Genomic DNA, 27,023 nt, shown 5'->3' with positions numbered 1-27,023 from the left:
GTGCTTCCGCCTAATCCCCACTTCCCTTCATTAAATCCCAGCTGCCGCTAGTCCACCCACATGGACATGTTGAAGAGCATGACAGGAGATTGGATTGAATCCGAGAGTTCAATCGACAGAATGAAAGAGGAAGAAGAAAATAAACGGTGATTGTGGATGCCAGCGGATACAGACTCCAGGCTTAATCCTTGTGGGCATTCCTGCAGTAATATGAGACAGCATTCCACGGTGAGAGTTAAACCCGGGTGGCAGGAGAGGGAGCCACTGAACATTAGCAGGTTTAGTTCAAACACAAGAGGTTTGTTCAGTCAGTAACAGTGTGTTCGACATGGAGGTGAAGTGAGCAGTGAGGGGAAATGTTACCACAAGCTGACGATGGATAACTTTCATTGGAACAGGAGGAGACCATTCAGCCCCTCGACTTTGCTCTGCCACTCATGATAATCATAGCTGATGTGTGACCTAACGTACAATTTTTGAAACCCTTTAATTTCATCAATAAACTCCTCTGCAACAGGCAAGATGAGTATTGGAAAACTAAACATCTGCAAATACTGGGAAATCAGAAATAAAAACAGAAATTGCTGGAAACATTCAGGAGGTCTGGCAGCATCTGTGGAGAGTGAACCTTTCGGGACCAGTGACCGGTCAGGTGACCAGCTGCAGCTGACCATTCTGCCTGTTCTGGAACCCTCTCTGGAACAGGTTCTGGTGTGAGGGGAATGAGATTGTCAATAACTACTGAGAGAAACAGGAGGACGTACTCAATCAGAATAAAGAATTCACTTACCCCTCCCAGTGGGACACTCACCGACACAGTCACACTGCGGAGAGGCCGCTCACCTGCCCCACGTATGGGAAGGGATTTACTCTATCTTACAATCTGCTGAGGTACCAAAGATGGCACAGTGGGTTTAGACCCTTCACCTGCTCCACGTGTGAGAAAGGATTCATTCAAATCTTTCACCAGCGGAGACATCAGTGCATTCCCACCGGGGAGAGGCCATTCACCTGCTCAGTGTGTGGGAAAGCATTCACTCAGTCCTCTGACCTGCTTAAACACCAGCGAGTTCACTCTGGGGAAAGGTCATTCCCTTGTTCCCAGTGTGGGGGGAGATTCACTCAAATGCAGCACCTGCGGAGTCCCCAGTGAGCCCACACAGGGGAGAGGCCATTCAGATGCTGTGTGAGAGAAATGATTCAGTGATCCATCCTGCCCCCGAGACCCCAGCGGGTTCACACTGGGTAGGAGCTGTTCACCCCTCTGTGTGACGAGGGATTTGCTGCGTCTTCAACACGATTGAGAGACCGGTGAGTGCTCACAGGGAAGTGGTCATCCACCTGCTCCGTGTGGACTGCAGGACTCTGACTTTGATGTTACTGTCCATCAGAGTCAGGAGTGGACCTTGTACATGATGACACTGTTGCAGTATTGATGTTGTTGTTGTTAACCACATTAACTGGGCTGGAGTTGACTGAACTTACATTGCCACTTTCTAAACCTCAGGATGTCTCTCTGGGCAGGATGTCTCTACAAACAGCAATGGGACAATGAGCAGGGATCCTCTGTTTTGATTTAAATTGTGATAATAGCACTCCTGATTCACAGCACTAGGTACAAGGTTGGAGTCCAGCCTTGGTCAATGTGGATTTCCCACATTCTCCCCATGATAGTGTGGGTCCCCTCCAGGTGCTCTGGTTTCCTCCCACAGCCCAAAGATGTGCAGGTTAGGTGGATCAGTCGTGCTACCTTGTCCACAGTATCCAGGATTGTGCAGACTAGGTGGACCAGCCATGGGAAATGCTGTGTTACAGTGATAGAGTGCTCTGGGCGTGATGTTCTTCGGATGGTCGGTGGGGTTTGATGGGCCAATGCTCTCCTTCCACACTGTCGGGATTCTATTCTATGATTGAGGATAAAGGCTACACAGCCGGGTGTCCTTGGAGAAGAAGCATGTGGTGTGTATCAATGCTCTTGATGCCTTTAGATAGAGGTGGGTATCGCAGGGGATACAGTGCTTTATCTCCACCGCTGCCCCCACCCCCCAACTCTACTTTGATTTAGTCCCTTCTCACTCTGTCACTTGTAATGGTTTGCTTGGCCCGTAATGGGCTTTGTTTGGAAATATTCAATTGGTTACACAAATGGTTTGCTGCGGGTGATTATATATCTAGATTAGAGAGGTGCTGGAAAGTCACAGCAGGTCAGAAGGAAAATCAACATTGTGGCAAAAGCCCTTTTCCAGCACCACTCTAATCTAGGCTCTGGTTTCCAGCATCTGCGGTCCTCAGTATTGCACTGCTGGTGATTATATGTTAACCAAAAGCAAAATGGCGTAATGATGATTTTGATGGTGGGAAGGTTGCTGTGATCACATTTCTGGGTCGGAGAAATGGGGAAAAAGAACGCTTCACAGCTCACAGAACGAGAACTGAAAAGCAGTTAAATCAAACCAAAGGTTCAGATAGGGAGGGAATATTTCCCTGGAGTTTGAGTAGATGGAAAGTGATGGTGTCCAGGAATAGACAGGATTTTCTATTACAGAGGTTAAAAGTTTTAAAACTGTTATATTCAGATAGTTTAATTTATTTTCTTGAATTTTATTTGCTGTGCAAGAAACTTTTACAATATTTTAAAACAAAAATTTACAAACCTTGTGTTACAGATAAATGTTAAATAAAATCCATCAAACCATCCCTCACTGAAACCTGATGTGGAAGTGCAATCTCCTGGAGTATCCCTGCCCACTCCTTCCTACCCGGGCTCCATGACTATATACATACCTGGGAGACAGCAGCAGGAGGAGACCATTCAGCCTTTCAATCCTGCTCCACCATTCAATGGGAAACAGCTGACCATCCAGCTCAGTCTCCTGTTCCTGCTGTGTTCCAATCCCCTTTCATGACTCTACCTCGAAGAACTATATCTCAGTCCTCCTTTGGTTTGACTGCCTTTTGTTCCGGTGACGTTGCTGTGTTCCTGTGTGGGTGTAGGCAGGGGTAATGTGATGGTGCTGCCTCCTGGAGGATGTACTCAGCATCCCTCATCATCCTGCAGTAACATCAACTGGGTTCAGCAACTAGAGATAGAAACCATTTCCAGGATATGGGCATCACTGGCTCAGCCAGCATTTATTCCCCATCTCTAGTTACCCTCGAGAAGATGGTAGTGAGCTGCTGTCTTGTACCATTCACAGTCCATTTGGCGCAGATAGACCAAAAATGCTGTGTGGGAGAGTGTTGCAGGATTTTGACCGAGTGATTCTCTATCTTTGGTTCTTCAAATGCTAGTTAACTTAATCACAATCTGCACGAGTTTGAGATTTCAGGCTGCAAACCTTCACCATCTAGCACCCTGTATAAAGGAATACGTGCAGGTTAGAAATTCAGAACAGACAATTCTAGTTTCTCTGGAATATCTTTTTCCAATTTCTTCCCCCAAAGCTGTAACCCTCCAGCCCACTTACTCTCTCCCACCATTCTGACTCTGCTACCCCCTAATGTACACACTCCCCATTCTCATGGAGTTACTGATAAACAGATCCATGCCACCACTTCCCGTCCCTGGTTAGACTCTGCGCCCTTTCTGGGTTCACTTCCTTTCCCTTCAGTTGCCGCAAGTCAATAATGTAACAGCAGAATGAAACAAAAGGAAACAGAAAGGGAGGTAGCAGATCCTGGACAGAAGGGGAACATTCAGTCTGGGAGAATGGGTCAGATCCTTCTTTGTTTCCCATTGGTCGATGCCCAGTGTTATGACGAGTTGGGGATGGCCTTTGGCCCCACATGGGTGTAGTGACACTTTGACCTCCCGCCCCCGCAACCGATATGTTCGTCCTCCAGCCAATCACAGTGTGAAGTACTTTCCGCTAGTTACCCCAAAGCACATGCTCCAAAATCGGCCCACATTCTGTACATTTACAGTGCCAGGATTCCCCACACATGTGTGATCCCTGCCTCAGGGATTGTGGGAGTTGTAGTCCCCATGAAGCTACTGGAGCCCTGTCGCTGGAAAGTGAATGAAAAGTGTGGGGTGGAGGGTGTTGTGTATAGGATCCCCATTCAGACACACAGAACATATGGGCTGTCACTGGGTTTTACTGAGACACCTGCTTCCACAACCTGATTTCTGATGTAAAGAACACAGATTCAGCCAATTGCGGGGTGGGGAGTTTAATAAAGAGGAGCAGATTTTAAGCAGAGGTGGCTCAGTGGCGAGCACCACTGCCTCACAGCGTCAGGGACCCGGGTTTGATTCCAGCCTTAGGTGACTGTGTGGAGTTTACACGTTCTCCCCATGTCTGCGTGGGTTTCCTCTGGGTGCTCCAGTTTCCTCCAACAGTCCAAATATGTGCCGGTTAGGTGAATTGGCCAAACTAACTCAATCATCATCGAAAGGCTACACTGCCTCTCCTGTGCCCAGTGCTCATCTTACGTTAATAACTGGAAAAAATGAATCCAAAAATCACCACATTCACCCAAGGAGATTTTTGGAAAATGCAGGATAATCAGGTGGATTAGTGTTCCAAACTTAGATAGTGAGGAAGCATGTAGGAGATAATGGTTTTACAATTTTAAACTGAGAGGAGACAGTGATTTATGGTTTTAGACTGTGTAGTACATTCACACCGACCAGAATACTCTGTTGTGAATATCCATCCTGTACTTTATTACAAAGTTAAGATCTCTGACAATGAAAACCAAAACACCCAGGAAACGTCCCCTCACCTTGTAATCTGATAAAGGACTAGTGATAAGTCTGGATGAGTTTAGAATACAGATGGAAAGCGGGAAGATTAAATCCAGTCCCAAGATCCTGTGCTTAAACAAAGGAGACTACAATAGGATGAGGCAGGAGTTGGCTAATGTAAACTGGAAGCAAAGAGTTTACGATGGGGTAGTTGACGGCCAGTGGGAAAATATCAAAGCAATGTTTCAAAGTGCTGAGCAAAAGTATATATCAGTGAAAAAGAAGGACTGTAGATAAAGGAGTAATCTGCCATGAGTGGCTCAGGATATAAAGGAGTCTATCAAATTGTAATAGAAGGCACACAAATTGGCAATGATCACCGAGAAACTAGGAGATTAGAAAAACTTTAAAGATCAACAGAAAGCTAGATGGGATTGGGGATAAAAAGTGACGAGTAGCTAACCCGAGGGCCAGAATAGCAGTTGATACTGCTAGAGGGGAATATGTGGCCTCAGTATTTATTGAAGTACTTAACTGAAGAAGTCTCTCATCATAGAGATAGACCTGAAAAAGTTAAAAATTACGCCGTGCTCGGAAAGCTCGTGCTTCCAAATAAAACCTGTTGGACTATAAACTGGTGTTGTGAGATTTATAACTTTGTCCACCCCACTCCAACACCGTCTCCTCCACATCAGAATCTTGACAGACAATCCGACTGAAACTGAAGCGCCAGTCAGGTACTGAAGTGAGCCACGGGCGGTGTGGGGGAAGGGTGCGATGTTAAAACAATGTGCTGAATTGAACTCGACTTTTTAAACTGCCATTGCCATGGAGGTAATCCTGATAAACAGCCTCCATTCGAAGCTACAAACTTTGCTAACATGGACTTGGCTGTGTCGCAGTAATTTTTTCCAGACACACTGACATTTGAAATCTTGTCCACGGACAGAATACACACCTTTCCTTCCAGATGAAAAGGCCAACGATATTCAGGTCGGCACGGATCCAGTAACCATCAGGTCTGAACATGAAGCTCAATTTGAATTTCTCATTCACAAATCCACCCTTTCAGTACCCTACAACAGAGAAAACAACTCACCACTGTTAATACAGGATGGAACTTTATAAGATAATGATAGCATTAAATTGTAGTTTCCTTGTTCCCCCCAAAGCTTTAAATCTCAGTCTCACAATTTCTCTCTCTTGTTAACTGAAGACCAAACCAATCTCCTCACTCCTTTCCTCCACACCCAGTTTTCACAATCTCTCTCCTCTCCTTGAATTCAGTTACCTAGCTCTTGTCTGCAGACTAAGAACCAAATCAATGATTCTGACTCAGAGCCTCCCGCGTGTTGGTGAATCCTCCCGCCAGGTCCTCGGGTTTCCTTCCTACTCGGAATCACATCGGTGAAAAATCAATCTGGAACCTCTCATTTATATTCCCCACCTCCACCCTCTGATGAGAACCATCCTGCACACACTGCATCCTGCACACTGGCAAAATCATATCTGGTTGAACTGAAATGAAGCAAGTTAGAACTCTAAGTGCATGCCCATCCTTGTCCCTTTCCATAACATTCCTGAATTTTCATAAAATGTGTTCTGTTAACTTTCTGCAAAATCCTCCCCCAGTGAATTAGATTACCTCAGAGTACAAGGCATCTGGATCACGTGGGCAAATGGGCTGAGGAGTTCAATTGAGAAAAACATGCGTGGTGTTGCATTTTGGAAAAGCAAACCTTAGCAGGACGCGTACAGTTAATAGTAAGTTCCTGGGGAGTGCTGCTAAACAAAGACCTTGTTATGCAGCTTCATAGTTCCTTGATAGTAAAGTCGCAGGTAGATAAGATAGTGAAGGTGGCAGTTGGTCTGCTTGCCTTTATTGGTCAGAGTGTTTAGTATAGGGGTTGGGAGGTCATAATGTGGCTGTACAGGACATTGATTCGGCAACTTTTGGAATATTCCATGCAATTCTGGTCTTCCGATCAGAAGAATGTTCTCAAACTTGAAATAGGTCAGAAAGGTATTACAAGGATGTTGCCAGGAGTTTTACCTGGAGTGTCGGAAACTGAGGGGTGACCTTAGAATACTTAGAATACTACATTCAATTCTCGTCTCCCTGATTTCAGAAAGATGTTACCACAATAAACTCAACCTCAATAACAAGGTCCTGGGAAATGTTGACGAATAAACAGACCGTGCAGTGTGGGTTGATAGTTCCTTGAAAGTGGGGTTGAAGGTAGACAGGTCGGTGAGGTGATGTTTGTAATGCTAGCTGTTATTGGGCAGTACATTGAGGATAGGAGTTGGGAGATCATGTTTCGGTTGTACAGTTTATTGGCTCGGCCACTTTTGGAATTTCCATACTGCTTTCAATTCCAGTCTCCCTGCTATAGGATGGATATTGGGAAACTTGAAAGAATTCAGAAAAGATTTACAAGGGTCTTGCCAGGATTGGAACATTAGAACCATAGGGAGAGGCTGAATAGGCTGAGGCTATTTTCCCTGGATCACTGGACGCTTGAGGTGGCATTGTAGAATTTCATAAAATTATGAGGAGCAACGATAGGGTGACTAGTCATGGTTTCTTTTTTACCCCAGGGTATGGGAATCTAAAAGTAGACAGCATAGGTTTAACATGAGAGGGGAAAGACTTCAAGGGGATTTGGAGGCTTTGGAGAGGGTGAAAACAGGTTTACCAGGATGTTGTCTGGATTGGGAGAGGCTGGAAAAACTTTTGTCTTTGGCAAGTCAGTAGCTGCGGGGTAACCCGAGAGGCACAGACAGAGTGAATAATGTGAATTTTTTTCCAAGGTGGAAGTGACAAATTCTAGAGCCACACATTTAAGAGGAGAGGGGGCAGTTTAAAGGAAATGAAAATCAAAACAACTGCAGATGCTGTAAACCAGGAAGAGAAACAGAAGTTTCTGAAACAGCTCAGCAGGTCCAGCAACATCTGTGAAGAGAAATTAGAGTTAACGTTTCTGAGGAAGGGGGGCCAGTCCCGAAATATTAACTCATTTTTCTTCACAGATGCTGCATGACCTGCTGGGCATTTCCAACAATATCTGTGCAGGTTTAAAGGGAGTTATGTCAGGCAAGTTTCTTAAGCAGAAGGTGGTAGTTGACTAGAATGTACTCTCCTGGGAGATGGTAAAAGCAGAAACAATCACAATGTTTTTGAGGCGTTTGGGAAGACATAAGCAGGCATGGGGTGGCAGGGATATGGAGCATGTACAGGCAGATGGAATTAGTTTGGAATGGCATCATGATCCACACAGACACGGTGGGCCGATTATTCTGGTGCTGTAACTGTTACGTTTTCCAAAGGGAAGAATGTCTTTTGAAGAAGTAACAAAGGATTGATGAGGGCAGAGCGATGGACATGATCTACGTGGACTTCAGTAAGGTGTTCCGCAAGGCTCCTCAGGGGAGACTGGTTAGCAAGGTTAGGTCTCATGGAATACAGAGGAAACCAGCCATGTGGATACAGAACTGACTCAAAGGTAGAAGACAGAGTGGTGGAGGGCTGCTTTGCAGACTTGAGGCCTGTGACCAGTGGAGTGTCACAACGATCGTTGTTTGATCCACTACTTTTCGTCATTTATATAAATGACTGGAATGCGAACATAGGAGGTATGGTTAGTAAGTTTGCAGATCACACCAACATTGGAGGTGTAATAGACAGTGAAAAAGATTACCTCAGATTACAATGGGAGCTTGATCAGATGGGCGGATGGGCTGAGGAGTGGCAGATGGAGTTTAATTTAGAAAAATGTGAGGTGCTACAGTAGGGACTTATCCACTTAATGATAAGGTCCTCGGGAGCATTGCTGAACAAAGACACCTCGGAGTGCAGATTCATCGCTTCTTGAAAGTGGAGTCGCAGGTAGATAGAATAGTGAAGGCAGCATTTGGTATGATTTCCTTTATTGGTCAAAGCATTGAGTACAGGAGTTAGGAGATCATATTGCGGCTGCACGGGACATTGCTTAGGCCACTGTTGGAATAATCCATACAATTCTGGTTGCCTTCCTATCAAAACAATATTGTGAAACTTGAAAGGGGTCAGAAAAGAATTTCAAGGATGTTGCCAGGACTAGAGGATTTGAGCTACCGGGAGAAGTTGAATAGGCTGTGTTACCTGGAGCGTCAGAGGCTTGCAAAATCGAGATTTGCAAAATCATGAGGGGCATGGATAGGGGAAATACACAAGTTCAGATGGTTGGCATAGTCTCATGGGCCGAATGGCCTGCTTCCACACTGTAGGGATTTGGTCACTAAGTATAGGAGTTAGCTACAGTTGTGACTGTACTGGGCATTGGTGAGGCCAGCTTTAGAATACTACATTCAATTCTAATCTCCCTGATTTTGGAAAAAAATGTTACAACAATAGGACTCAACCTCATAATGACAAGTTCCTGGGAAGTGTACCAGAACAAAAGCACTGTGCAGAGTGGGTTGATAATTCCTTGAAAGTGGGGTCGAAGGTAGACAGGTCGGTGAAGGTGGTGTTTGGTATGCTAGCTGTTATTGGGCAGTGCATTGAGTATAGGAGTTGGGAGATCATGGTTCGGTTGGACAGTATATTAGCTCGGCCAGTTTTGGAATCCCCAGACTGCTTTCCATTCTGGTCTCCCTGCTACAGGAAAGATGTTGGGAAACCTGAACAAGTTGATCAAAGATTTACAAGGGTGTTCCCGGTATTGGAACATTTGAACCATAGGGAGGGGCTGAGACTATTTTCCCTGGAGCAGGAGATGCTGTGGGATGGCTTTATACAACTTTATATAATTGTGAGGAGCAACAACATGGTGTATGTTGTTTCTCCTAGTCAGTTTCTTTATTCCCAGGATAGGGGAGTCCAAAAGCAGAGGGCATAGGTTTAAAGTGAGAGGGGAAAGACTTCAAGGGGACCGTAGGGACAACTTGCTTGCTACATGCATAAATGAGCTGGTTGGCATGGACAATTAGGACAGAGGGTTTGTTTCCATTCTGTACATCTCTGTGACTCTGTTTTACAAAACATGAGGAGAGTTTCAGAAAATATCTGCAAGGCTATAGTTAGGACTGTGGAGTTAAAGGGAAAGGCTGATTAAGCTGGGGCTTTTTCCCCAGAGCGTCAGAGACTGACGGGTTACCTTACGGAGAAGCACAGACAGGGTGAATAGCCAAGGTCTTTGTTTCCACCCAGTGTCGGGGAGTTCAAAACTGCAGGGCGTTGGGTTTTAGGTGAGAGGGGAAAGGTTTCAAATGGACCTGAGGGCCAAACGGTTCACTCAGAGGTTGGTGAGCATATGGAATGAGATGCTATAGGAATGATGAATGCAGGTCAAATTAAATTTAAAAGGTGTCTGGAGGGGTACATGAATAGAAAGTGTTCATGTGTGATATAGGCCAACTCTCCCAAATGGAGCTGGATCAGGTTAGGATATCTGGTCGACATGGACGAGTTAGACTGAAGGGCCTGTTTCCGTGCTGGATAACTCTCTGACTCGAAGTGCCTCAGCAAAATGGTGGAAATTCACAATAAAAACAAAAAGTGCTGGAGATCCTCAGCGGGTCAGGCAGCATCTGAAATGGTGACAGATGCAGGAAACATTGCAGCCTGGAAGTAGTGTTGAGATGATCACACCAAGCATTACAATATCGATTACACGCTGAGTGCCAGAACGTGGGACCAGAATAAATAGGCGCTGGATGACCAGCATGAATACAATGGGGATGGAAAGCAGACGTTCTGGGTCAGGACTATTTATTAGGACTGACAAAGAGTCCCGACCCAAAACATCAACTTTCCTGCTCCTCTGATACTGCCTGACCTGCTGCACTTCCCCAGGTCCACATTGTGTACACTCTGACTTCCAGCAATGCCCACATCTTATCCATTCTGGTCATTGTGTTCAGGCCAGGCAGCATCAGTAGTTCTTGGTGTGATCATCTCAACACTTCTTCAAGTGCACTATCTACCTGCACCTCTACTTTCGAGGAATTATGAACCTGCACTGCAAGGTCTCTTTGTTCAGCAACACTCCCCAGGACCTGACCATTATGTGTATCAGTCCTGCTAAGCTTTGCTTTTCCAAAATGCAGCACCTCACATTTATCTAAATTAAACTCCATCTGCCACTCCTCAGCCCATTTGCCCATCTGATCAAGATCCCATTGTAATCCGAGGTAACATACTCCATTGTCTGCTATGCATTCAATTTTAGTTTCAAATGCTAACTTACTAACTATATCTCATATGTTCACATCCAAATCATTGATATAAATGACAAAAAGCAGAGGGCCCAGCACCGATCCTTGTGGAACTACACTGATCACAGGCCTCCAGTCCAAAAAACAATCTACCTCCACCACCCTCTATCTTCTAACTTTGAGCCAGTTCTGTATCCAAATGGCTAGTTCTCCCGGTATTCTGTGAGATCTCATCTTGCTAACCAGTCTCCCATGGGGAACCTTACCAAACGCCTTACTGAAGTCCATAGAGATCACATCTACCACTCTGCCCTCATCAATCCTCTGTGTTAATTCTTCAAAAACAGCTCAATCAAGTACGAGACACATGATTTCCCACACACAAAGCCATGCCGACTCTCCCAAATCATAGAACATAGACAAGTACAGCACAGAACAGGCCCTTACGTCCACGATGTTATACCGAGATTTAATCCTAATGTAAAACATAGTAACTTAACCTACACACCCCTCAACTCACTGCTATCTATGTGCACGTCCTGCAGTCGCATAAATGTCCCCAATGATTTCGCTTCCACCACCACCACTGGTAACGCATTCCAAGCATTCACAACTCTGCAAAAAACTTACTTCGGACGCGTCCTTTATACCTTCCTCCTAATATCTTCATAGTATGACTTCTCAAACAAATAATCCTGCCCTGGGGAAAAGTCTCTGTACACCTCTCAGGTCTCCTCTCTTCCTCTTTTTCTCCAGAGAGAAAAGTCCGAGCTTATTCAAACTTTCTTCATACAGGAAGCCTTCCAGTCCAGGAAGCATGCCGGTAAACCTTGTTTGCACCCTCTCCAAAGCCTCTGTACATTTCCTGTAGTATTGAGACCAGGACTGGACACAAACTTCCAAGCGTGGTCTCACCTGGGACTTGTAGAGCTGTAGCAAAACCTCACGGCTCTTAAACTCTATCTCCCTGTTAATGAAAGCCAAAAAAACATTTGCTTTGTTAACAACCCTATCCACTTGGTTGGCAACTTTGAGGGATTTATGTACTTGCACACCCAGATCCCTCTGTTCCTCCACACTGCCAAGAATCCTGTCTTTAATCCTATACTCAGCATTCAAGTTCGCATTTATCCAGCCATTTCTCAGCCCAGCTCTGCATCCTGTCTATGTTACGCTGCAGCCTGCAGTAGCCCTCTATATTATCGGCGACACTTCCAATCTTTGTGTCATCGGCAAATTTACTAAGCTAACCATCAACCTCCTCATCCAAGTCATTTATAAATCCTACAGAGACCCAAGAACGGAGCTCTGCGGGACCCCACTCAACACTGTCCTCCAGACAGAATACTTTCCATCTACAACCACTCTCTGCCTTCTGTCAGCCAGCCAATTCTGAATCCGGATAGCCAAATCTCCCTGTGTCCCATACTTCCTGACTTTATGGATAAGCCTACCATTGGGAACCCGAACAAAAGCCTTGCTGAAATCCATTTATAACAGATCCACTGCTCTGCAGTCGTTGACCTGTCTTGACACGTCCTCAAAGAACTCAATAATCACACTATGCTTTGACAAATTGTCATAAATTCTATCCCTCAGAATTATTTCCACAACTTTGCTGACAACAGATGTAAGACGGACTGGTCTGTAATTGCCACCGATTTCCCTATTTCCCTTCTTGAAAAGAGGAACAACATTCGCCTCCTTCTAATTCTCCGGGACGACTCCTGTAGAGTGAGGCGGCAAATATCCTCGCCAGCAGCTTAGCAACCTCCTTTCTCGCTTCCTGGAGCAGCCGAGGATAAATCTGGTCTGGCCATGGGGACTTATCAAGCTTAATGTTTTCCACAATTTCCAGCACATCAATTTCATCAATCTTGATCTGTCCTTGCTTTTCTAAATACATGTAAATCCTGTCCCTCAGGGTACCCTCTAACAACTTGTCTAGCACCGACGTCAGGGTCACGCGTCTGTAGTTCCCGGGATTGTCCAAACCGCCTTCCTTAAACAGTAGCACCACATTAACCAACCCCCAGTCTCCTGGCTCCTCAGCTGTGACTATCAATAATACAAAAATCTCAGCAAGGGGCTCAGCAATCACTTCCCTGGCTTCCTACAGAATTTTAGGGTACACCTGATCAGATCCTGGGGATTTATCCACCTTTATGCGTTTCAAGGTATCCAGTACCACCTTCTGTGTAATATGGACATTTTTCAAGATGTCACCATCTATTTCCCGACATTCCATAACTCCCATGTCCTTCTCCACAGTAAACAATGATGCCAAATACTGGTTTTGTCTCTCTCCCTCCAACCCCATCCTTAACCCCATTCGCCAAAGCTGTATCCTGTCCCCTTTTTGCCCTCCTGATTTCCCTCTTCAGTATACTCCTACTGCCTTTATACTCAAAGGATGTTTTGGATTGGAATAAATACAAAATGGTACATCTTGATTTTAAAAAAAAGGCATGAGTTACACTCATTAAAAGTCAGGCCATGAGAAGTGGTATAGAATAAAGAGACCTCGGTGTTCAGATTTTTGAAGTATGTGTCACATGTAGACAGGTTTGTTAAAAAGGTGTTTAGCACATTTACCTTCATTGCTCAGACCTCAGAGGAGAGGAGTTGGGACGGGATGTTGAGGTTGTACAGGATGTTGGGGAGGCCTCTTCTGGAATACTGTGCCCAGTTCTGGTTGTGCTGTCATGGGAAGGATATTATTAAACTGGAGCGAGTTCAGAAGAGTTTTACCAATAGGTTAATGGGAATGGATGGTTTGAATTTTAAGCAGAGTCTGGATAGGCTGGGACTTCTTTCACTGGAGCGTAGGAGGCTGAGGGGTGACCTTATTAGAGATTTAGAAAATGCTGAAGACTATCAGTAATGTGAACAACAGGTGCCCTTTCCAGGAGGGGGTGCGATTCAAGACTGGGTATATACATTTTAAAGTGAGAGGAGGAAAGCTTTAAAACGACGTTTGGGATTTTATTTTTTTGTTTTTGCATAGAGAGTGGTTCACGTGTGGAATATACTTGCAGAGGATGTGGAAGCTGTGAATGCAATTACAATTTCAGGGTAGCACAGTGGCTCAATGGCTAGCAGGGCTGCCTCACAGCACCAGGGACACAGGTTCAATTCCTGCATTGGGTGGCTGTCCATGTGGAGTTTGGATATTCCTCCCCATGTCAGCGTGTGTTCCTCCAGGTGCTCCCCTTTCTTCCCACAAGCCACAGATATACAAGGTAGGTGAACTGGCCGTGCTCAATTGCCCATCGTGTTCAGGGATGATTGGGTTTAGTGAATTAGTCAGGGGTATATGTAGAGTAAAAAGGGTAGGGGAATGGGATTCTAAAGAGGAAAAAACATTTGGACCCGTATATCGATCGGGAATGCTAGGATGGATTTGGACCAAGTGGAGGCAAATGCGATTAGTTCAGATCAAAATTATGGTCAACACGGACTGGTTGGACCACAGGGTCTGTGTCAGTGCTGTATAACTTTATGACTCTAACGCTCCTACCTCTGTAAATTCCTGTGTGCTCGGAACTCTCCCTGTCAATGCCACCTCATCCAGCCTTACAACTCTTCCATATCTCAATAATTCCTCTCCAGCCTCAAACCCCAAAAATTTCTATCATAAATATCTATCTTTGTAACATCCTCCATCCTCAGAATACTTTCCAACTTTCATGCCCTCCAGATTTATTATCCTCCCTATCTCTAATCCCCTCCCCTCTCTGAAAACTTTGCGATATGTGCCTTTCTTTATTTCCAGCCTCCAGGACACCCAATTTTTATTTCTCACTTGATGATGGCCCTTTCTGATTCCTGAGCTGAGCTTCTGAATTTCATCTTAAAACTCTCCGTCTCACTTACCTCCCAAAAACATCGACCAACCATGTGTCATCTATTCTAGTATCACCTTTTCTGACCTGATGTCCAATGGAGCCTGTCATATTCCTGTCATAAATATCTCAGCTGTATACAGAACAGAAAAATACTCTGGTGATCCATCTGTGAGAAAGGAAACTACCACCGAACTATCCTGATCTATTTTCCAGTACTTGTGGAAAAGTCTCCTCTATCATGGCATCACAAGTGCACACTAAATACATCTCAAATGTTTTCGGGATTTGTGTCTCCCACCCTTACAGACAGTGAGGTTTAGTGCAACTGTTGTTCTATAATGACATTACCCACAGGAACACAGAGCAGCTGGGTCTGTGCAAACCAGAGATCGCCCACACATTGGGAAGGATGGCAGGATCCCTGAGAGGGGGTACAGGAGATTTACCAGGATGGTTCAAGGCATGGGGGATTTTAGTTGCAGGAACATGGGTGTTAATGGTACAGATCAAGAATATCCATCTACAATAGATGGACTCTCCTTTCTAACCTCTCCCCTTGCCTGGGCTGGGTAACCTTCAGGTTAAACCCACCACCAGACATTTCTCCCTAATGAGAGAGCAGCCCTATGGTCTGGGAGGACAATGCTGCCTTTCCCTTTTACACAGTGATTCCACTGTACCCCGGGGGTGGGGAGAGGGAATGCTGAAGGTGGGGGATGGGACACCACTCAGGCACAGTGCTTTGTCCTGGAGGATGTTCACTTTCTTTAATATTGTTGGGGGCTGCACTGATGCAGGCAAGTGGAGAATGTTCCAACACAATCCTGATGTGTACCTTAGAGAGAGCAAACAGACATTGGGGAATCAGGGGTTTGGGGAAACTGAGGTTGTTCTCCTTGTAGCAGAGGAAATTGTGGCTGCACTGTGACAGAGGGGTTTACAGAAATTATACATTAGAATAATCAACCTTACACTCATCAGCTCATCATAAACTGTTGACAAGACATATATGAAAGACTTGGGGGAGATCTATTGACAGGATGGTTTGATTGAAAGGAGAACTTTTATGCATCAAATAGGAATGAGCTGGAACACAATACTCACAACTAAATGCAAATATCCAGGTCCTGATGAATTGAGTAATTCTGTCAGAGTTTGGTGTTACAAATACTGAGGTTACCATCTGAATGTCCACCTGTAATACAAGTTTATAAAATCCGTCACTGTCAGATCAGGTTAGAAACCCGCACCATCCCCTCCTCCTGGCCCAGGATGACTGGACACATTACCCCTTGTGGAGGTCAGCAGTCAGTTCAGGGGGAAATGTATGTGGGTTTCTATCAGTTTCCATCTTGGGACTTCATGTGACTGAACAGGGCAGATCTTTGACACATGGGAGAGAATGTTCCAAGTGTTAGTGAGATGTGGAGAGCAGGATTTGCTGCTTCTTCTTTCCTTCTGTGCTGCCGCTGTGCCTCATCAATAACACATGGCGGGGGGGGGGGGGGGGGGGGGGGGGGGGGGTGAAAGGCTCATGCAGCTTCAGGGGCAAGTTGTCACCATTCTGACCAAATAGGCAGTAAGCTCCTCCCAGTCATTCCATAGAGTATCCCTTAAAAGACAGCAACTATGTATGCTTCCCACTGCCCAGTGTTCCCAGGAAAAGTTTAGAAGAATGATGGGGAAAATCTCCTAGGAAAGGCATAACAGTAAAGTTCCAAAAGGATTATAAACAGTTTACACAGAGGGATTCATTGGAGAAGTGGGCAACAAGTTGGCAAATGGAGTATCACTTGGGAAAATGTGAAGTTGTTCATTTTGGAGGAGATAATAAAAAGAACAGAGGACTATTTAATTGGTGGAAACTGTAGAAAGCTGCACCACAAAGGGACCAAGAGGTAAATGTGCAGGAAACAAAGCAAGCTAGCACAAAGTTACACCAGGTCATCAGGAAGGGGAATGGAATATTGCTCCTGATTTCAAGGGATTTGCAGTATAAGAGTGTGAAGTATATACCTGAAAACAATTTTATACAGTGTGAGTGAGACCACATCTGGAGTAATGAGAAGTTTTGCTCCCTTTATTTAAGGTAATACATCACTTCATCGGAGGCATTCAGAGAAGATTGACTGGGATGATCCTTGGTTTGAAGGGATTCTCTTTTAAGAAAAGGCTGAAGAAGTCCGGACTCTACTCACTCGATTCGGGAAGAATGAGAAGTGAACTCTTTCAAACATATCGGCTTCCTCAGGGGTTTGACAAGGTAAAGACTGACAGGATGTGTCCCAGCATGAGGGAACCTAGAACCAGACTCTGGGTCAGTCGCAGAATCAAGGGTTCTGTTTTAGTTTTGTCAACTTTAATGCAACACCAACACGGGTAAGGGGTTTCAGTAGCAATGGAGCTGGGGCGAGGGGGAGACAAGCAACATTTTACAGATTGGAATTCCTGGTGCTTGTGATTGTGTAGATGTCTGATCAGAAGGTCACCTTGGCGTCAGAATAGGAGAGCAAATTGTGAAGAGTATAGTTCTGCCTCAGTTCCCAGTGAGAGAGAGGGGCTCAGCAGTAAGGGAAAGGAATTTGTAACAGCAACTGAAGGCAATGGGTTTAACCATTGCAATGTTTCATTGGAGGAAATTGCAGCTAATCGAGTAGTGGGAGTGTGGCAAGCAGTTTGATAACAGAATAACAGTGGAGTAATGGAGAGGGATGATGGGGAGGTAGAGCTGGACATTGTCAGTGTACATGTGAAACCTAACAGTGCGTTTGGACGATGTCACCTCCTGGCAGTATGTAGGTGAGAAACTGGAGGGACCAAGGATAGATCTTTGAGGGACACCAAATACAAGGACTTCAGAAAGGAAAGGGAGAGTGGAGATGGAGAAGGATTTTCCAACAACCTTGAAGTAAAATATTAGTTAGTAGCAGAATGTGTGAGCAGGACATAACCAGAAAAGACAGACAGAACAAGGAACAATATCTGTGAATTGGTGAGGGGGAGTGATGATGATGAGGAGGAGGAGCCTGACTCTTCATTCTATTTCTCCATTCGTGAGATCACCCAACCCCACCCTAGTCTCAGCTCATTTACTGAAATACTTGCTCCATCCCTGTGTTATCTCCAGACTTCATTATCCAAACACACTCCTGGCCAGCCTCCCACATTCAACTTACATATAATCTCAAGAATATCTAAAACTCTACTGCCCAAGTGCTCACTTGCTCTATAACTTGTTGATCCAACAAAAGGCTCCCGTTTACAAGCAACTTAAAATTCTCTCCCTTGATGTAATTCCTGGCTGTGAACATCCCTGTCTCCCTGCACCACACAACCTGTGAGACCTCAACAACTCATTTTCTTTCAGACTCCCAACGATGTGTTTATTCATTGCTTCACCGGATTGGCTGTTTCTACTGTTGCCAAGGCAACACGGTCTGGAATTCCTATCCTAACCCTTTCATATCTGTTTTTCTCCTTTAAGGTATTCCCGAAAACCTGCTTATTTGGCAATTCTTTTGATCACCTGACCTAATATACCCATCTGTTGCCTAATGTCAGAAATTATCAATAGTATTTCTGTGAAATTATAAAAATGATAAAAATACAAACTGTTGTTGATTTGCACATACATTTTCAACTTTTCTCTGTCGCTGAGTGAATAATCTGTAACATCTCTTACCCAACCACATTGTGGGAGCACCTTCACCACACAAACTGCAGCTGTACAAGGAAGTCAAACATCACCCTCTCCACAGGCAATGGGGCTTTGGCATTAATCACTGGGATCTGTGGAAGGAGAAACACAGTTGATATATCAGGGAGTGCTAAATGCATTACAGGGGATGAAAATGTTGCAGAATTTGATGGTCAGAAATGGAAGGAAAATGCACTCTTTTGTTGTAAAAAGGAATTATTCACTGGCAAAGTGATTGTGGAAAATTCAGTCCGTTTAGAGAGCAGCACGTTGTCAGGGGTTGGGCAGCAGAGGAAAATTAACTTACAAAAGGTCTGTGAAAGTAACAGTAAAACACTGAACAACCCAAACACCCTGTTTCCCAACACTTTAACTCCCCTTCCCGCTCCACCAAGGACATGCAGGTCCTGGGCCACCTCCACCGCCAAATCCCAGGCATCTGATGCCTGGAGGAAGAAGGCCTCATCTCCTGTTTTCGGATCCTCCAACCACATGGGATCAATGTGGATTTCACCAGTTTCCTCATTTCCACTCCCCCCACCTTATCCCAGATCCAGCCTTCCAACTCGGCACCACCTTCTTGTCCATCTTCCTTCCCACCGATTGGCTGCTGCTTGACCGGCTGTGCTTTTCCAGCATCACACTCTGACATTGAAAACACCCTGACTCTGACACTCTAAAACCTGCCCTATCACTCCCTGCCAGGCAAAGCTGTGCATGTGTCCCCCTGCAGCTTGCCCCTCACAAAGTTGGCTGCCACACTCATGTCCCATGAATCACTGCCCCAATAAAGATGGCGGCGCTCACTCGCACCATTCACCATTTGAAGCATTTTCCCGTTTGCCACAAACACGGTCCTGGGATTTTCAGATTTGTGTTTTCCGATGTGCACTAAGTTCTGTAAAACGTCTCAGCCCGTTCCATTAAAATTTCCTTCTCTTCCTGGTCAATATGTCTTTCCTTTCCCTGCCCTGCACCTTCACACATTCCCAATGCCTTGGTCACAACACACACTGTGCTGCCAGTGAAGCTGATCACGTGGTTGCTTATAGCCACGCCCCTCATTCACTCCGATTGGTTGGAGGACCGACAGGCACTGCCTGGTCTTCCAGTCCCAGCCCCATCTTCTTATAAGAGGTATAAGAGTGAGGGTTCATTCCTGTTTCTCCTGATGTCAGACATTAACAACAACTACCTGCATTTTATGGAGCCTTTCACACTGACAATTCTCCTAAAGTGTTTCACGAATGCTGGAAACATTGATTAAAGAGAAAAACTTTAAGATACATATTTAAGGAGGACAGAGGGGATTAGGAAAGATATTCAAGAGTTTTTTTTTAAAGATTAGATTACTTACAGTGTGGAAACAGGCCCTTTGGCCCAACAAGCCCACACCAACCCTCTAAGAGCAACCCACTCATACCCAACCCCCTACATCTAACACTACGGGCAATTTAGCATGGCCAATTCACCTAATCTGCACACTTTTGGACTGTGGGAGGAAACCGGAGCACCCGGATGAAACCCACACAGACACGGGGAGAATGTGCAAACTCCACACAGACAGTTACCTGAAGTGGGAATTGAACGCAGGTCTCTGGCGCTGTGATATAATAGTGCTAACCACTGTGCCGCCCATCTGCAGCTCCAATCGTGGAGTGATGTATGTGGGGAACAGCTTACAACGGAGACAGTTAATGGTTAACCATAGCTTAACAACCCCATGTCCTAGCCCCCTACCCCACACACTAGGCCTTGTTCTCACAGCCTGTCATTACACACTACCTATGGTTAGCCACTAATAGTCTCCATTAACAGCTAGTCACCCTCCCCCAGCCAGATCGTTATCTACTCCTTTATCCAACCGTTCTTCTCGCTCTATCCCTACCTATCCTTTACTCCTTACATCCTCCCCAAACCCTACCTTCTGCATATAAACCAACATTTGTTCTCACAGTAACATCAGCTGTGAGGATGGGACACCGGATCTGAAACGTTAACTCTGATTTCTCGTCACAGATGCTGCCAGACCTGCTGAGCTTCTCCAGAACCTCCTGGTTGTTGTTTCTGATTTACAGCATCTGCAGTTCTTTTGGTTTTAATTTACCGGGGGTTTGTAATTCAGGTCCAACAGCCTCTGTCCCAGTCTCTGCTGTCTCTCCCACCCCCACCCAGTGACACTGCACCGGCACAGCGCATGGACAGGTGTCGTCTTGCTGGCCACACCCCTCATTCACTCCCATTGGCTGCAGGACCACACAGACTCACCTCCCATTGGTCTGGAGCTGCCGTCAATCAAGCCATCCCCCATTGTGAGGTGAGTGGTGGGCTCCTCGCTCTCTCTGCCTTGGGATGAGCTTCATCATTCACAGTGAATGGGGCAGTATCACAGAGCACAGGGGCTGGGGGCTATTCAGCCCATTGGGGCTGTACTCTCTCCCTCTGGAGATGCTGCAAATCCGTCCCAACTCCCTCGCATTTACCCACAGACTCCCAATCTTTCCGTAAGAAGTAAAATTGCAAATCTGTTTGAGAACACCTGCTGAATCTGTGTCCACCCGCTGTTCAGACTGTTCCAGATGCTCAGAATGTACTCAGTAAAATATAGGTCACATATTCACATTATTTTCCATTTAACTTAAAGTAGTTACTCATATTGTGACATTGTTAACAATTCCCCTCTCTCTGCAAATTAAAATATCCTAGAAACAAATCTCCCCCTTGTCGAAATCACTGCTTAACCTTCTCAGATCCAAGAATTATCTGTGCTGAGATGTACAGCTCAGAAACAATGGACCAATTCGCCCATGCCAACTAGGAATCCTAAACTAATGGAGTCCCACTTGCCGGATATTGGTCTGAATTCCTCAAAACCCTTCCTAATCACGTACACAATCAGATGCCTTTTAAATGTTGTAATTGTATCAGTCTCCACTACTTCATCTGGCAGCTCACTCCATCCACACACCACACTCAGCTTGAAAACGTTGCCCCTTTGATCCCTTTTAAATCTTTGCCCTCTCAACTTAAACCCACGTGGTCTTGTTTTGGACTCACCTAACCTGGCGGGGAAAAAAAGACCCCAGCTGTTCACCATATCCACGCCCCTCGTGATTTTATAAATCTCCCAAACGTCACCTCTCAGTCTTTGATTCTCAAGGGAAATTAACCCCAGCCTATTTAGCCTCTCCGTGTAGCCCAAATCCTCCAACTGCAGGAAATCTTTGTAAATCTTGTCTGAACCATTTCAAGTTTCACAACATCCTTCTCAGAACAGGAAACTTCGAACTGAAAACGGAATTCCTGAAATGGCTTTATCATAGAACAAAGAACAGAAAAATACAGCGCAGTACAGGCCCTTTGGCCCTCGATGTTGCGCCGACCCAAGCCCACCTAACCTACACGTGCCCACTACCCTCCATTTGCCTATCCAATGCCCGTTTAAATGCCCATAAAAAGGGAGAGTCCACCACTGCTACTGGCAGGGCATTCCATGAACTCACGACTCGCTGAGTAAAGAATCTACCCCTAACATCTGTCCTATACCTACCTCCCCTTAATTTAAAGCTATGCCCCCTCGTAATAGTTGACTCCATACGTGGAAAAAGGTTCTCATTGTCAAATGTCCTATCCAGCCACAATATGACGTCCCAGCTTCTGTATTCAATGCATTGACCAATAAATATAAGCAACCAAACACCACCTTCACTACCTGCCAACCTGTGACTCTACATTCAAGGAACAATTCCCTCTTTTTTCAGCAACACTCCCCAGGAACTTACCATTAAATACATTAAGTCCTGTCCTGATTTGCCTTACCAAAATGCAGCAGCTCACATTTGTCTAAATTGAACTCCATCTGCCATTCCTCACTCGAATGGCCCATCTGATCAAGGTACTGTTGTATTCTAAACTAACCTTCTTCACTGTCCACTGCACCTACAATTTTGTATTTTCTGTAAACCTACCTCATATATTCACATCCAAGTCATTTATTTAAGGACCCAATATCCATTCCTGCAGCACACTGCTTTTCAGAGACTTCCAGTCCACAAAGCAACCTTTCATCACCACCCACTGTCTCCTACCTTCAAGACTGTTTTGTATCCAAATAGATAGTTCTCCCTGCATTCCATGTTATCTAACCTTGCTAACCAGTCTGCTCTGTGGAACCTTGTTCAATGCCCATATAGACAATGTCCACAGTCTGTCTTCATCAATCTTCCTAGCACTTCTTCAAAAAAAACCTCAATCAGGTTAGAGCGACAATTTCCCACGCACAAAGCCGTGCTGACTCTCTAATCATTCCTTGTCTTTCCAAATACATGTAAATCCTGTCCCTCAGAATCCCTTCCAACAACTTGCCTGCCACTGACTTCAGGCTCACTGTTCTCGTGTTCCTTGGCCTTTTGTTACCACCTTTTTATAAAAAAAAATGGCACCCGTCTTCCAGCACCTCACCTGTCACGAACGATAATACCAATATGTCAGGGAGGGGCCCAGCAATCACTTCCCGAGCTTCCCACAAATTTCTGGAATACACCTGATCAGGTCCCAAGGCTTTATCCACCTTGATGCAATTTAAGACATCCTGAAACTCCTCCTCTGTAACGGACACTTTTCAAGTTCTCACTATTCATTTCTCCAAACTCTCTAGCTTCCACATCCTTCTCCAGTGAAAAAAAGACATGGAATATTAGAGGTGCGAGGTAGGAGCGAAGGACTTCTGGGAAGGTGAGTCTAACTCAGTAGCTGATAGAGTAGCTCAGACTGAGCTGTCTCAGTCCTCAAGGACAGAACTATTCAAATGGGGTTTGCAGCAGCTGGTGAGGGAACCAGCAAGAGGGAAAAAGATACTACATCTTATCGTTATGAATCTATCAGCTGCAAATGCATCTGTCCATGACAGTATCGGTAAGAGCGACCATCACACAGTCCTTTTGGAAACAAATACTCACCTTAAAGTTGAGAAAAACCTCCCTTGTGCTGAGTGGTACTATCACCGTGCTAAATGGGACAGATTTAGGAACTCAAACTGGATCTCTCTGAGACACTGGGATAACAACAGCAGCAGAACTGTACTCCAGCACAATCTGCAATCTCCTGGGTTTGTACATCCTGCACTCACTCATCACAATGGACAGGAAAGGAGGGCATGCCATGAGCAGCACCAGGCATACCTAAAAATGAAGTGCCAACCTGGTGAAGCTACCAAGCAGGACTATCTGCATATCAAACAGCATCAGCAGCAAGCAACAGAGCTAAGTGGATCCCACAATCAATGGAGTGGATCAGGGCTCTGCAGTTCTGCCACACCCAGTTGTGAATGGTAATGGACAATTAAACAACACGTTGCAGGAAGCATCACAGATATCCCCACCCTTACTGATGGAGGTGTCTCACACATCCATGCAAAAGATAAGATGACAGCATTTGCAGCAATTTTCAGCCAGATGCAAAATGGGATGATCCATCTCAGCCTTTTCCAGTGGTTCCTAACATCACAGATGTGAGCTTTAAGCCAGTTCAATTTAGTTTGAATAATATCAACAAAATGGTTAAGTAGTGTAAAGGCTATGGGTCCTGCTAACATTCTGGCAATAATACTGATAGCTTGTGCTCCAGAACTTGCCACCCACCAAGCCACGTACCGCTCCAGCACTGGAATCTACCAACAATGTGGAACATTGTTTTTATTTGAACATCACTGGGCACAGGGCAAATCCAATCCAGGCAATTTCCCTCCATCAGTCCAACTCGATCAGCAGTAAAGTGATGGAAGTAGTCATTAGCAGGACGAACAAGCAGCAGCTGCTCAGCAACAGCCAGCTGAGAGACACTCATTTTAGGCTCCACCAGGGCCACTCAGCTCCCGATTGTGTTACCGCCCTGATTCACAACCTGACAACCAGCTGAATCCCAGAGGTGAGGTGAGGGGGACAGCCCAGTCCCACTCCAACACCACTATTTCTAGCTGATTCTACCCTTGTCTCAGCTCATATACTCTCATCCATTGTGTGTTATCTCCAGATTTAATTATCCAAACACACTCCTAGCCAGCCTCCCAAATTCAACCTCTCTGTAATCTCAAGAAAAATTGAAAACTGTCGCCCATGTGCTCACTTCTCCCAAAACATGTTGATCCACCAAAAGGCTCCTATTCATAAGCAACAACAATTTAGAAAACTCACTCTTCATATAATTCCTGGCTGTGATCATCCCTAGCTCCCTTCACCACACATCCTTTGAGACCTCGACAACACATTTTCTTCGAGACTCCCAATGATTTGTTAATTCATTACTTCAATTGTTTTGCTGATTCTACAGTTCCTAAAACACCATGGTCTGGAATTTGCAGACAAAACCTCAAAGGTCTGCTTTCCACTTTTAAGACACTCCTCAAAACCTACTTTTTGGCAATGCTTTTGATCACCTGACCTAATATCTCCATCTCTGGCCTTATATCTAAAGTTCTCAATAGTATTTTTGTGAAATTATAGCATGATAATAAAACTACAAACTGTTCTTGATTTGGACATTATCTTCAAATATTCACTGTTGCTGTAATGAATAATCTGTAATGTCTCTTACCCAACCACATTGTGGGAGCACCTTCACCACACAAACTGCAGCTGTACAAGAAAGTCAAGCATCACCCTCTCCCCAGGCAACAGGGCTTTGGCATTAATCACTGGTATCTGTGGAAGGAGAAACACAGTTGATGTTTCAGGGAGTGCAAAATGAATTACAGGGAATGAAAATGGTGCAGAATTTGATAGTCAGAAATGGAAGGAAAATACACTTGCTTATTGGAAAAAAGAATTCTTGACTGTCAAAAATATTCAAGATAAAAGTAATCTGATAATAGAGCAGCACATGGTCAGGGGCTGGGCCACAGTGAAAAACTCATTTACAAAGGGTCTATAAAAGTAATAATACAGTATTAAACAGACCAAAATACCCCCATGGTTGGAGACTGATGAAGCTAGACATTGACAAAGTGGTCCTGAGGGAGCCCAGAGGTGAATCAGAGCAGGATTGGCTGCTGTCATCACAATGACTCTGTACCAGAGAGAGGCTGCACATGCGCCTGGCTGCACCGTGCCCCCTACAAAGATGGCGGCTCCGCACGTGTCCAGTGAATCCTTGTCCCGAATAAAGATGGCGGCGCTCACTCAGGCCTGCAGCCGCTGAGGCAATTCTCCATTTACTGCAAACACGGGACTGGGACGTTCAAATTTGTGTTTTCCGACATGCACAATTTGTTTGTAAAACCTCTCCGCTCATGGCAACACAGATTTTGTCCCGTTTCCCTGTTTATTTCTTTCCTTACCGTCTCCTTTCGTTCCATAACTTCCCGAGCTTTCATTACAGCGACTCTGAGTCAGGCGCGAGGGTGATCACATGGTTTACTTTAGCTCCGCCCTTCATTCACTGTGATTGGTTGGAGGACTAACCTCCCGCTAGGTCCTCCAGCTCCGCCCACCGTCCTTTCATTGGTCCGGTGCTGACATCAATCACCCGGGGTCACTGTTGGCTGGAGCATGCGCAGTGTGTCCTGCTTGTGCTGAGATGTTGGGTCATGTGATGGGAGGTAACAACAATGACTGCAGATGCTGGGTCAGTGGTGCTGGAAGAGCACAGCAGTTCATGCAGCATCCAAAGGGCAGAGAAAAAGCCCTTCATCAGGAATAAAGGCAGTGAGCCTGAAGCGTGGAGAGATAAGCGAGAGGAGGGTGGGGAGAAAGTAGCATAGAGTCCAATGGGTGAGTGGGGAGAGGATGAAGGTGACAGGTCAGGGAGGAGAGGGTGGAGTGGATAGGTGGGAAAGAAGACAGGCAGGTAGGGCAAGTCCGGACAAGTCATGGGGACAGTGCTGAGCTGGAAGTTTGAACTAGGGTGAGGTGGGGGAAGGGGAAATGAGGAAACTGTTGAAGTCCACATTGATACCCTGGGTTGAAGTGTTCTGAGGTGAAAGATGAGGCGTTCTTCCTCCAGGCATCTGGTGGTGAGGGAGCGGCGGTGAAGGAGGCCCAGGACCTCCATGTCCTCGGCAGAGTGGGAGGGGGAGTTGAAATGTTGGGCCACAGGGCAGTGTGATGGATTGGTGGGGGTGTCCCGGAGATGTTCCCTGAAGCCCTCTGCTAGGAGCCTCCCCCAGTCTCCCCAGTGTAGAGGAGACCACATCGGGAGCAACGGATACAATAAATGAAATTAGTGGATGTGCAGGTAAAACGTTGATGGATGTGGAAGGCTCCTTTAGGGCCTTGGTTAGAGGTGAGGGAGGAGGTGTGGCACAGGTTTTACAGTTCCTGTGGTGGCAGGGAAAGTGCCAGGATTGGAGGGTGGGTGTAGGGGGCGTGGACCTGACCAGTTAGTCACAGAGGGAGCGGTCTTTGCAGAAGGCGGGAAGGGGTGGGAGGGAATATATATCCCTGGTGGGGGGTCTTTTTGGAGGTGGCAGAAATGTCGGTAGATGATTTGGTTTATGCGAAGGTTTATAGGGTGGAAGGTGAGCCCCAGGGGCGTTCTGTCCTTGTTACGGTTGGAGGGGTGGGGTGTGGAGGGCGGAGGTGAGGAATGTGGA

General features: G+C 45.6%; 1 long non-coding RNA gene across 1 annotated transcript in view; it reads right to left on the bottom strand.

Annotated features, from left to right (window-relative positions):
- Window positions 1-13,519: 13,519 nt before the first annotated feature.
- The window catches only part of LOC132814065 (uncharacterized), a 72,186-nt gene continuing 58,682 nt past the window's right edge, over window positions 13,520-27,023 (bottom strand). The window contains exons 2-5 of the long non-coding RNA XR_009644287.1: window positions 25,028-25,134; window positions 18,422-18,528; window positions 15,844-15,934; window positions 13,520-13,591 (exon numbers count right to left, since the gene is read on the bottom strand). This is a non-coding gene — a long non-coding RNA (uncharacterized LOC132814065). The remainder of the gene's footprint in view (window positions 13,592-15,843; window positions 15,935-18,421; window positions 18,529-25,027; window positions 25,135-27,023) is intronic.

The sequence above is a fragment of the Hemiscyllium ocellatum genome, unplaced genomic scaffold (genome assembly GCF_020745735.1).
Source record: "Hemiscyllium ocellatum isolate sHemOce1 unplaced genomic scaffold, sHemOce1.pat.X.cur. scaffold_655_pat_ctg1, whole genome shotgun sequence".
NCBI lineage: Eukaryota > Metazoa > Chordata > Chondrichthyes > Orectolobiformes > Hemiscylliidae > Hemiscyllium > Hemiscyllium ocellatum.
This window is presented reverse-complemented; position numbering and strand designations above follow the sequence as displayed.